Below are 12,702 nucleotides of genomic sequence, written 5' to 3' on the forward strand. Positions count from 1 at the left end.
ATGGTCACTAAGTGAACTGTTGCAAGTCAAGGACTTATCTCTACATATATATGGCGAAGGACATTCATGGAAGACTTAAAGACTCATAACATCACGTGAGAAGATGCTGAAGGATTCACCCAAGACTGAAAATGGTCTAGATCCTTTGTTGCCCGATATGCTACCCAGCATTGGAGGATCTAATGTAGAGATGGTATTCAGCCGATTTCAAGTGGTTCTCCCAAACTGGTAGCGGAAATCGTGGGTGGGCCTATGCCATCCTATTTAGCCACCCACCCCGGCTCTATGCCATCCTATTTAGGCACATTTTTGAGGCCGGACGAATGCGTGGAAGGGGCACACGCGAGCAAAGTGCATGCATGGAAGTGTGCATGTGCAGAAGACATGCGTATGTGCAAAATGGGTGCACGAGCGGGGAGCGAACCAGTAATAGCATAATGTGAAATCCACCACTGATCTAATGCTGATAAAAATGGCTTTGGAACACATCTTTATTTGGAAGCTGTAACCTACAACGGATGCCAAAAAATGAACGGCTGAGTGAGAATCGTTCCAAAGGTGCTTTTTCAAGAGGCAGTTGGACTTCCTTTGTTTTTCCTTGAAGATGTTTTGCTTCTGATCCAAGAAGCTTCTTCAGCTCTGACAGGATAGTGGGGAATGGAAGGGTTTATATACCTGGCAGACAGCTGGAGCAGAGGTCTTCAAACTTGGCAGCTTTAAGACTTGTGGACTTCAACTCCCAGAATTCTCCACCCAGCTATGGAGTTGAAGTCCACAAGACTTAAAGCTGCCAAGTTTGAAGATCTCTGTTTTAGAGGGTCGTTGAAGCACTTGGAGGTTTATCCATGTCCTCAAGGTCACCTTTTTAAAAAAAAAATTATTTGAATTTATATCCTGCCCTTCTCCGAAGACTCAGGGCGGCTAACACTGTGTTAAGCAATAGTCTTCATCCATTTGTATATTATATACAAAGTCAACTTTTATTGCCCCCAACAATCTAGGTCCTCATTTTACCTACCTTATAAAGGATGGAAGGCTGAGTCAACCTTGGGCCTGGTGGGACTTGAACTTGCAGTAATTGCAAGCAGCTGTGTTAATAACAGACTGCTTAGTCTGTTGAGCCACCAGAGGCCCCTGAGTGGTGCTCCTGGTTCCTGCAGTCTGCAATTTTTTTCTCTTCAAATCCATTCCTACTCCCACACCATTCAAAGGGTGCTTATCCCAAATTGTATAGCTAAAAGTCTGTCGAGATTCTCCATCATCCAGGTCGTGGTTGTCCCCAAGATGCTTTTCCAGGAGGTAACTGGAGTTCCTTGTTTTTACTTTGAAGATGTTTCACTTCTCATCCAAGAAGCTTCTTCAGCTCTGATTGGATGGTGGGGAATGGAAGGATTTATTGTCCTTGCAGACAGCTGGTCACTTGCATCCTTTTAGAGGTTCATTGAAGCACTTGGGGGTTTATCTGTGTCCTCAGGGTCACTTGAGTGGTGCTCCTGGTTCCTGTAGTCTGCAGTTTTGTTTTTTTTCCTCTGGAAATCCATTCCTACTCCCACCCCATTCAAAAGGTGTGGCTGAAGAACTGAGGGAGCTTCTTGGATGAGAAGCAAAAGGTCTTCAAGGAAAAAATCCAGCTGCCTCTTGAAAAAGCACCTTCGGGGCAACCATGACTTGGAGGACTGAGAATGTTCTGTTTCCCTTCCCCCAATACTCCCAGCAAAGAGTCAGTCAGAGGCCTCCTTTTCTGATTTATTTACATATATATAAATGTCCTGGCTACGTCTACCCACGGGCCTGCCAAGTTTCTGGAGATAACAAGGAAATTACAGATAAGGCCAGAATTACTCACGAATATATTCTTCCCTCCGTTGATACAGATTGCCCGCGCAAATTCATTACTTTGTCCAAGACAAAAAACCAGGAAGTCCCGCCTCCTATTTATAGTCTCTGCAGATGTCACTGCATGACAATTATGACTTGGCTTTGTCCCAACTCTTCCGCTGCTGCGCACGCCGGTCACGCTTGCGTAATCTTGCATCACTCCAAAACTGTTCTTGGGGCGTTGCCAAATCAGAAGGAGGCTCCAGGGAATCAGGCTTTGCCGGCCCCTCCTCCTCCCTTTGAGTGGGTGCCAGGGAGGGAAAGGGCTCAAGAGAAGCAGGGCTGGCCAGGTCTTCTCCCTCACTTTCTGAATCATCCGAGTCCAGGAGTCTGGGTCCAGGAACCTGGGTCACAACAGAGAATCTCCACAGACTGATGGAAGTGAAGACAATCGGTCTTGCGATTTTTCTTCTTCTGCCCTCCCTCTGCCTTTGTGTTTTGTGCGATGCTTTCTCTTAGGCTGCGCAGCCTTTCTTTAAAATTCCTCAAGAACGTGGAGACAAAAGCAATTATATTATTAATTCATGGCCACTTTTCCCTGAGAGTAAGCTTCTCATGAATCCAAGGCGGCTTTCTTTTGAGCACACAAGCTTTATAGTCTGCATGTGGGGTGGACGATCTATCCTTCGTAAGCTTTGGTGTCTTTTTTTTTTTTTTCTTGGTCTCCATTTTCTCCATTTTTCCCACATTTCTGCCTTTTTCTTTCTGCCGGTTTTCACACCCAATCAGTCCCGATGTCCTTTACAGTTGCCACCACACGCCACACTCATTTAGCGAGCGTGCCAGCTCAGAGAGTCATTAGGCGCTCGCTCCGTGTATCTTGTGAGCAGCTGCGCATGTGGGCCGGCGAGACTTAATCAGCCACTGGATCAAATGCAAGCCGAGCAGAGAAAATAAGTGAGGATGTCATCAACCCCTTCTCCTGCCTCTAGCCTCTTTCAAGGCTGATTATTGGACTCACTTTTATGAAAGGTCCCAAGCTGTTTCTCCAGACTTTTTCTATCCTCTTCCAGTCATCGCCCTGCTAAGCATCATCAAGATGCTTAGACAATCTCTGGAGATATTTTCTCATCCTGATTGAGATTCTTCTCCCTTCTTCTCTCTGCTCCTAGCTACTGGTGCACGTTCACCTTCTGGATGACCTTATAGGTTTTGGCCTTACCTGTCATAGGCACCAATCCCTACCTTCCTCAGATAAAAACAGCTTCCGCAACTAGCGTCTATTTTCTGTTTCCCAAATTCCCTATCATCGATTCTGGCTGCAGAAGACTCACAGTTCTGGGGCAAAATATATCTTCCATTTCTTTATTTATTGCTCAATTCGATGACAGAGAAATTTGATGACAGAGAAATTCGATGACAGAGAAATTGCTTCTCAAATTCAATCCAAGTAGAAGATCATTATCAGAAACAGTGCCATAGGGAGAAGCTGGTATTCGTACCCTCCATTAATGACATGATGACATTAATGGTGGGTTCAGGGGTGAAACGCTCAGCTGATCTGGTAGCGATGGCAGCAGGTAGTTTGGAGAACTGGTAGCAAAAATCCCTCCCCCCACCACCCATGCCCATCCAATGCCCGGTTGCCCACTTCCCCGCTTGCCACTTCTTTTAAAAAATGCTTTTAAAAGGTAAAAAAAAAAAGGCTCTGACAATCCCAGCTGAGCCGCCTGATCGTCAGAGCCTCTTTTTTTTTTTTACTTTTAAAAGCCTTTTTTAACAGCCTATTTGGCTGAATAGATTGTAAAAAAAAAAGCTTTTAAAAGTTAAAAAAAAAAAGATGGCGTGCCAAAGCTGATCTCACACACACACACCCTACATGTGCTGTTCTAGTTACCCCATACCGCCTTTTGGCATGTACCTTGTATTTGGTGCGTGGTGCACACTGCACATGCGTACATGCGCAGCCAGCGAACCAGTAGTAAACCGGTTCAGATTTCACTACTGGGTGGGTGGAAGTGTTTTTTCCCCCAAAGGACACTCTCTTGCCTTTGGTCTTCAGCCTCCTTGGCTTCCAGTTGTAGCAGAAGACATCTGGAAGGTCTTTTCCAGTGGCAGTGCTTCTATAATTGCTAAAGAATAGTCCACCCCTCTGATAAAGTCCTACCACTTCTGATAAAGGGATAAATGTATGTGACCTCCGAAATGTTTCTTCTGTGCGGAATCTATGGTGCTTACTGAACTTGGTTGTTTTCTTGCAGATATTTCATTCTCCAATTAGGTGACAACTAGGTGATCATGTACTATCATTGCTGCTGTTATCTAGTTTGGCTAATGAAACATCTGCAAGGAAACAATCATGCTCAGAAAGTGCCAAGGGCCCTACAGTTCAACCCTGAGTTACAAATATTCTCATGTTTCTTCTCCCCTCAAATTACACAATTAATGGAGGAGAATATCTGTAGCTCACGATTGGACTGTGACGTCTTTGATGTTATTTGAGCGTGATTGTCTTTGATGCTATAGAGCCGAGGTGGTGCAGTGGTTAGAGTGCAGTACTGCAGACTACTTCAGCTGACTGCTAGCTGCAGTTCAGCAGTTCAAATCCCACCAGGATCAAAGTTGACTCAGCCTTCCATCCCTCTGAGGTGGGTAAAATGAGGACCCAGATTGTTGAGGGCAAGATGCTGTAAACTGCTTAGAGAGGGCTGCAAAAGCACTAAGAAGTGGAATATAAATGTAAGTGCTATTGTTTTCTTACAGACGGTTCAGTACCCAACTAGGTACTGGTAGGTAAGTAGATAGCATCATGCTAGAAAGGAATGTGGTTTGCTCTCTGTCCCATTCCCTTCTAGCATTGATGATGTTATCTAGCTGGGTAATGAAACATCTGTGAGAAAACAACCAAACTCAGAGAGCACCAAGGTCTTCAGATAAATTATTTACACCTTTGAGTGTATTTAGGCCAACAAGAAAGACACAGACTTCAGAGGATAATTAGAACTGCAGAAAAATTGCTTCCAACCTGCCTTCCATTGAGGACCTGTATACTGCACGAATCAAGAAGAGGGCTGTGAAAATATTTACAGATCCCTCACATCCTGGACATAAAATGTTTCAACTCCTACCTTCAAAACGACGCTACAGAGCATTGCACACCAGAACAACTAGACACAAGAACAGTTTTTTTCCTGAAGGCCATCACTCTGCTAAACAAATAATTCCCTCAACACTGTCAAACTATTTACTAAATCTACACTACTATTAATCTTCTCATCGTTTTCATCACCAATCTCTTTCCACTTATGACTGTAACTTTTTGTTGCTATCATTAAGGGTTAAATTGCAACCTATGACCATCATTTGTGTTGTAAATGTTGTACCTTTGATGTATTTTTTTTCTTTTTTCTTTTTCTTTTATGTACACTGAGAGCATATGCACCAAAACAAATTCCTTGTGTGTCCAATCACACTTGGCCAATAAAGAATTCTATTCTATTCTATTCAAGGTTCAAACCACCACTCTGAATTGGGATTATAGGCTACTGGGAAACAGTAAATTGGATGTAACGGTCAGATGTTCTGAATAGAGAATACTTTAGTCAACTGTCAAGTCCATGAGGATCCAAAAGGTTCTGCAAAATTAGCTAATATGCAGTGGACTACAAATAATAAAAAAAATCGAAAATGGCCACATTCGCTGGGCAAACTTTTAATACTGATAACCACAAAACTAGATAGGAACTGCCTGTCGGATCTCCTTCAACTTAACATTTCAAGCTGGGGCAAGTAAAAAGTTACCTGACTGTATTACATATTGTTTTGTTTTCCAATGGTTCGTTTCCACCTTTCTCTCTCTCTCTCTCTCCCCCCCCCCCACTTGCCTGCACTTTGATATCAATAGGAACCTTTGTCTTCCAAAGCTATTTTTGAGACTGAAATACTGGTAAATTATTTCCCAAACCTCCACACAAGCGGATCACACAGAGAAAATAGTCTGTGCAAGAATGTGGTAAATTGTTTCTTTCACAGAAAGCAATAAAGCCAGAGGGGGAAAAAAGGGTTATGCACGAGTCGTTATGAAACAAGGGTTACCTCCCCCGCCCCCAAAATAAGGACGCATCCAACTTCATGTATATATAGTGGGTATTTGCAGAGAAATAGAAATAGAATTACAGAGTTGGAAGGGACCTTGGAGGTCTTCTAGTCCAACCCCCTGCTTAGGCAGGAAACCCTACACCACTTCAGACAAATGGTTATCCAACATCTTTTTAAAAACTTCCAATGTTGGAGCATTCACAACTTCTGGAGGCAAGTTGTTCCACTGATTAATTGTTGTAACTGTCAGGAAATTTCTCCTTAGTTCTAAGTTGCTTCTCTCCTTGATTAGTTTCCCTCCATTGCTTCTTGTCCTACCATCAAGTGCTTTGGAAAATAGCTTGACTCCATCTTCTTTGGGGCAGCCCCTGAGATACTGGAAGACTGCTATCATGTCTCCCCTAGTCTTTCTTTTCATCAGACTAGACATACCCAGTTCTTGCAACCATTCTTCATATGTTTTAACCTCCAGTCGCCTAATCATCTTGGTTACTCTTCTCTGCACTCTTTCTAGACTCTCAACATCTTTTTTACATCATGGCGACCAAAACTGAATGCAATGTTCCAAGTGTGGCCTTACCAAGGCATTACAAAGTGGTATTAATACTTCTCGCGACCTTGATTCTATCCCTCTGTTTATGCAGCCTAGAACTGTGTTGACTTTTTTGGCAGCTGCTGCACATTGGTGGCTCATATTTAAATGGTTGTCCACAAGGAGAGGGAGCAAGAAGAAAAGACATCTTATCTATTGAACATTGGGTGTGAAATTTCTGTTTGCATAGATGTTGGTGGTATCGTAATTGGGTTATTAACAAGGTTATAAACAATGCCATAGCAGGGAGGCTAAGATAAGCTTGCAGCAGGACATAACTCTTGGACGAGGGGAAAAAAATAAATAAGAGCAGAGCCCAGAAACTATTTTGTACTTAAAGAGGGAAGAAAAATCATTTCACTTTCTCTGACACTAATGTAAAAGGAAGTTTGGAGACAAACGGTGGATAAACATAATGTGTTAAGACATAATCTGGAGATGGTCTGAATCTGTTTTAGGAGAAAGGTGCATGACTGAAGCTGCTTCAGAAAGCCTTGGATACAGTCTGTGAAACCTCCATAATTTTTGGGGTGCTAGAAAACTATTACATGCCTAATGGGGAGCAATCATAATAACTTGTTATAGGTAGTCCTCAACTTCAACGATCAAGTTCAATGATCCGAAAAGTGAACCCTGCATCTGCAGGAATATGTTAGGGAGGAGGAGGAGGAGGAGAAGAAGAAGAAGAAGAAGAAGAAGAAGAAGAAGAAGAAGAAGAAGAAGAAGAAGAAGAAGAAGAAGAAGAAGAAGAAGAAGAAGAAGAAGAAGAAGAAGAAGAAGAAGAAGAAGATAGAGGAGGAGGGGGAGGAGGAGGAGGAGGAATAAGAAGGAGGAGGAGGAGGAGGAGGAGGAAGTCCTCAACTTACAATTGGTCACTTGGTGGCTGTTTGGATCCTCCCAAAATGTACTTACGACCTGAATTTGAAGTTCCGATGGCTGCCCCTCCATTGTGTAAGCCTATTGTCCACAACTATCTGGGTCCTCATTTTACCGACCTCAGAAGAATGGAAGACTAAGTCAACCTTGAGCCGGTCAGGATCGAACTCCTGGCAGTGAGCAGCGTTAGCCTGCAATACTGCATTCTAATCACTGCGCCACCACAGCTCTCATCATGGATATCAGTTCATTTCCCACCTTTGAAGTTCTGATCCCTACCTTCAAATCTATAACCGGCTTAGCTCTTTTGCAGTTCAAAGTCTCAGAGAAGGTTAAGATTTCATTTGATGAAGATGATCGAAGAACCTAAGAGCTACTAACTAGCAATTCCAGGAAACAGGCATTTCCTTCCTCAGCCTCTTCCTCTATTATCCTCTTCCTCTATTATTGGAAGAGCCACGATGGCACAGTGGTTAGAATGCAGTATTGCAGGCTACTTCTACTGATTGCTGGCTGCCTACAATTTGGCAGTTTGAATCTCACCAGGCTCAAGGTTGAGTCAGCCTTCCGTCCTTCCAAGGTCAGTAAAATGAGGATCCAGATTGTTTGAGGACAATATGCTGACTCTGTAAAGCACTTAGAGAGGGCTGTAAAGCACTGTGAAGCAGTGTCTAAGCGCTATTATTACCTTTCCAGCAAAGGAGAGAATAAAATCTAGGGGCGAGTGATCCTTGCTCCTTACTGTAGTCTGGTTTATGAATGCTTATATTTATTCACACAGGGATGTGGTGGTTCAGGGGCTAAGATGCTGAGTTTGTCGATCGAAAGGTCGGCAATTCAGTGGTTCGAATCCCTAGCACCTCATAATGGGGTGAGCTCCCGTTACTTGTCCCAACTTCTGCCAACTTAGCAGTTCGAAAGCACGTAAAAAATGCAAGTAGAAAAATAGGGACCACCTTTGGTGGGAAGGGAACAACGTTCCGTGCGCCTTTGGCGTTTAGTCATGCCGGCCACATGACCACGGAGACGTCTTCTGACAGCGCTGGCTCTTCGGCTTTGAAACTGAGGTGAGCACCGCCCCCTAGAGTCAGGAATGACTAGCATGTATGTGCGCAGGGAACCTTTTACCTTTACCTATATTTATTCAGCTGCATTGGATTCACATTAAGTGAGCTGAAAGAGGGTTGTATTAATTATGTTTTTAAGTGCCATTGATTTGGATGGGAAGAGAATTTAACTCATTTGGACAACGGTGCTAAGCTTGCTATCAGGAAATGTAAGTGCTTATGTCTAGATACTTAGATATGTAAACCTGTAGGATTGCTGGATCTAGTCTCTGCAAGCCAGCATAACATTTTTTTTTAAAAAAAAATTAGCAACCTTTTTAAAAAAAAAAACCTTTACAGAGCTGCTGCAAAGGACTCAGGGGCCTAGCAATAAATCTTGAGGTTCCATCTGCTTCCTCCTCCTCCCTATGTAGACTCCATCCAGTCTTGAAAGGAGGTCGTCGGTAGCGGCTGCCCAGATATCCATCTGTTCAAGCAAATTGCGAGGAAAATTGTTTAACCTATTGTTTGTCCCGTGATCGCCAGTCTTTATCCAGGCTCCGTGCTGAACTTCCATTAACTGCAAAATACACAACTCCCTACAATGGCCCGCTATTGTGTTTTGATAGCCGAAGAGAGAGAAACAGAAAGAGCAACATTCTGCAGCCCAACCCAAAGGGCAATTTGACTCAGCAGCCATGCGTCTTTCTCCCGCCTCCCTTTCAGAACAACGAAAAGGCTGCTACCTTGTAAGCTGTACAATTTTGGCACCTGAAATGGCCTGTTTACTTATATCGAGCCATTTGCTCGCCTGCCTCTAAGAGGCTACGTACCTGCATATTTTTGTTACAGGAATTAAAAAGAAGAAGGAGAAAGGAGAGGAGAAATCTATTTCCAGCATGGCACATAATGATTCATTCCCCCCCAGTTTCTCCTTCCCCTATGTGGAAAGGGAAAAAAAGCTGCGGTAAATTGTTAAGCGCTCCCTAATGGGCAGTAATTGATTTCTGCGTGTGTGGTAATGGATTTGATCACAATGTGCAACAATGGATTTGACATAGGCACCAGCTGATATTATTAACATGGTTAAATTATTAGTCTGGTGGGCAAGAATTAGCCGCTGAATAGCAATAACCTTTGCAATTTGGTCTGCTTGGCCAATTCCAGGGAAATCTGGAAAGAAAGAGTGGGGGGGGAAAAGGTATGTTTACAGGGGCGATACATAAATAATTGGATAATTTTGCTTTTCTAAAGACTTCGGGTAGCGAGGAAGCGGAGCAATAGGCCAGTTAAAAATAACTGCTCTGGACATGGATAAAATGAAATTAGTGTTTCATAACCACCTCTCCTTGTGATTATCTGCAAGGTGAAGAGTGAATTCCACCCCCAGCCCCCCAAACAGCTGACCTGCGCCGCGAAGTGCTAGGCTGACAATGAAGCAACTCATGGCGGAAAGCTGCGGAAGGCTACGGATGCCTGGATGGCTGACTTCTATAATACAATCAGCATCTTCGTGCTGCAGGTGCTAAGGGATGGAACAGAGGCTAGGCATGGAAGCACCTGTCACTTTCGCTTTCTCCCTCAGTAAAACATTTTCAATCGGAAGCTATTTCAAGTTATTTTTGACCTACTTGCAAACAAATTTATGAGTTTTTTTGGGGGAAGTTCTCATTAACAAAAAATGAGACTCTTACTTATCGGCAACAGCCAAATTTAATATACGCAGACTTTCCCAGCATGGAGAGGATAATGTTGCAGCTGCTCTGTCACTAAACCTTTTAGAAAGAAAGAAAGAAAGACAGACAGACAGAAAGAAAGAAAGAAAGAAAGAAAGAAAGAAAGAAAGAAAGAAAGAAAGAAAGAAAGAACCCACGGAGATTCAAGTACAGTATCCCACTTGTGATCATTGAGGTCAGGAGTCAAAGCAGTGGTGGGATTCAGCCAGTTCGCACCACTTCAAGAGAACCCGTTGTTAACTTTCTGAGCAGTTTGGCAAACTGGTTGTTGGAGGAAATCAATAGGGCAGAGAACCGGTTGTTAAATGATTTGAATCGCACCCCTGAGTCAAAGGCAATGACATTAAGTTCTTCTGCTGAGAATGGACCACTCTGACAATTGAATGTCTTTTCATGGTCCAATTTTTAAAATGTGAAGTGATTTCTATCTCGTTTCTATAAGGTTTATGAAGAATTTTTCTATATTTTGGTTTATGGAATGATGGATGGATGGATGGATGGATGGATGGATGGATGGATGGATGGATGGATAAATGCATGGCTGCATGGCTGCATGGATACCTCGATGATGAGATAGATAGATAGATAGATAGATAGATAGATAGATAGATAGATAGATGGATGGATGGATGGATGGATGGATGGATGGATGGATGGATGGATGGATGGGTGGGTGGATGGGTGGGTGGGTGGATAAATGCATGGATACCTGGACGATGAGATAGATAGATAGATAGATAGATAGATAGATAGATAGATAGATAGATAGATAGATAGATAGATAGATAGATAGATAGATAGATAGATAGATAGATAGATAGATAGATAGATAGATAGATAGATAGAATGGTGGGATTCAGCCATTTCGCACCACTTCGGGAGAACCAGTTGTTAACTTACTGAGCAGTTTGGTGAGCTGGTTGTTGGAAGGAATCATGAGGGCAGAGAACCGTTTGTTAAATTGCTTGAATCCCACCACTGGATAGATAGATAGATAGATGATAGATAGATAGATAGATAGATAGATAGATAGATAGATAGATAGATAGATAGATAGATAGAATGATAGAATGGTGGGATTCAGCCATTTCGCACCACTTCAGGAGAACCAGTTGTTAACTTACTGAGCAGTTTGGTGAACTGGTTGTTGGAAGGAATCATGAGGGCAGAGAACCGTTTGTTAAATTGCTTGAATCCCACCACTGGATAGATAGATAGATAGATAGATAGATAGATAGATAGATAGATAGATAGATAGATGATAGATAGATAGATAGATAGATAGATAGATAGATAGATAGATAGGCAGGCAGGCAGGCAGGCAGGCAGGCAGGCAGGCAGGCAGGCAGGCAGGCAGTCCTACAGTGGTAACATATCAACAAACATTTAGATTCTGGCCTGGTTTTCTGTTCAACTGTTCAGAGATGCCAGGAAACACCTTTGAAGTTCACATCAAGGATGAGATAGGATTTTAAAAAACAAAATCTGAGCCACAGAAGGTTTTGTCGCTCCCTTGCTATCTGCACGCACATCGTGAGCCTGGTTTTTACTTTTTGTTTTTAAGGCAAGCGGTTTGGGATCAGCCATAATGAGGGAAAAGGATATATTTATCTATCCTAATATATTTTATTTTTGTTTGTTTTATGGGTTTTCTTTAAGATCTTCTGAGTACAGTGGGGTGTTCTGCTATTGATTTCATCAGAAAAGATCAAAAGATACATTTGAGTGTTTCATCTTTTATTGCATAGCCATTTCTCCAATTGTCTACAATTTCCCTACAATCCTGCATCTTTATTAAATCCCAAGACAGAATTTCTATGCAACATTTTTGGGCTCGGAAGTAAGGGCAGACAGTGGCCGCAGAGGGATAGAAAGCTAGGTAAAAGTTCCCTCGCACATATGTGCTAGTCGTTCCTGACTCTAGGGGGCGGTGCTCATCTCCGTTTCAAAGCCAAAGAGCCAGCGCTGTCCGAAGACGTCTCCGTGGTCATGTGGCTGGCATGACTCAATGCCAAAGGCGCAGGGAACGCTGTTACCTTCCCACCAAAGGTGGTCCCTATTTTTCTACTTGCATTTTTTAAGTGCTTTCGAACTGTTAGGTTGGCAGAAGCTGGGACAAGTAACGGGAGCTCACCCCGTTACGCGGCACTAGGGGTTCGAACCGCTGAACTGCCGACCTTTTGATCGACAAGCTCAGCCTCTTAGCCACTGAGCCGCCGTGTCCCCATAGAAAGATATGTATATTTTAAAAAAATAGTGGTAGCAACACTGCCACCTCCAGTCACAAAATCCATCTCAAAACCACAGTCAAGAGTAATCGATAACACGTTCTCAAGCACCCTGTGATTAAAGACGAAAGAAACTTTCTTTCACAAGCTGCAAAGCAGGTTTCAGAACAACGACACACAACAAGCAAATCATCCACAAAGAAGTAGTGAGGAAGTAATTTTGTGCATGCACAGAAGGTTTGCGCGCGCATGTGACGCATCCACGCATGCGTGTCATGTGCGCTCCCGAACCAGTAAGAAAGGTAAGT

Source organism: Ahaetulla prasina, chromosome 9 (assembly GCF_028640845.1).
Source record: "Ahaetulla prasina isolate Xishuangbanna chromosome 9, ASM2864084v1, whole genome shotgun sequence".
NCBI lineage: Eukaryota > Metazoa > Chordata > Lepidosauria > Squamata > Colubridae > Ahaetulla > Ahaetulla prasina.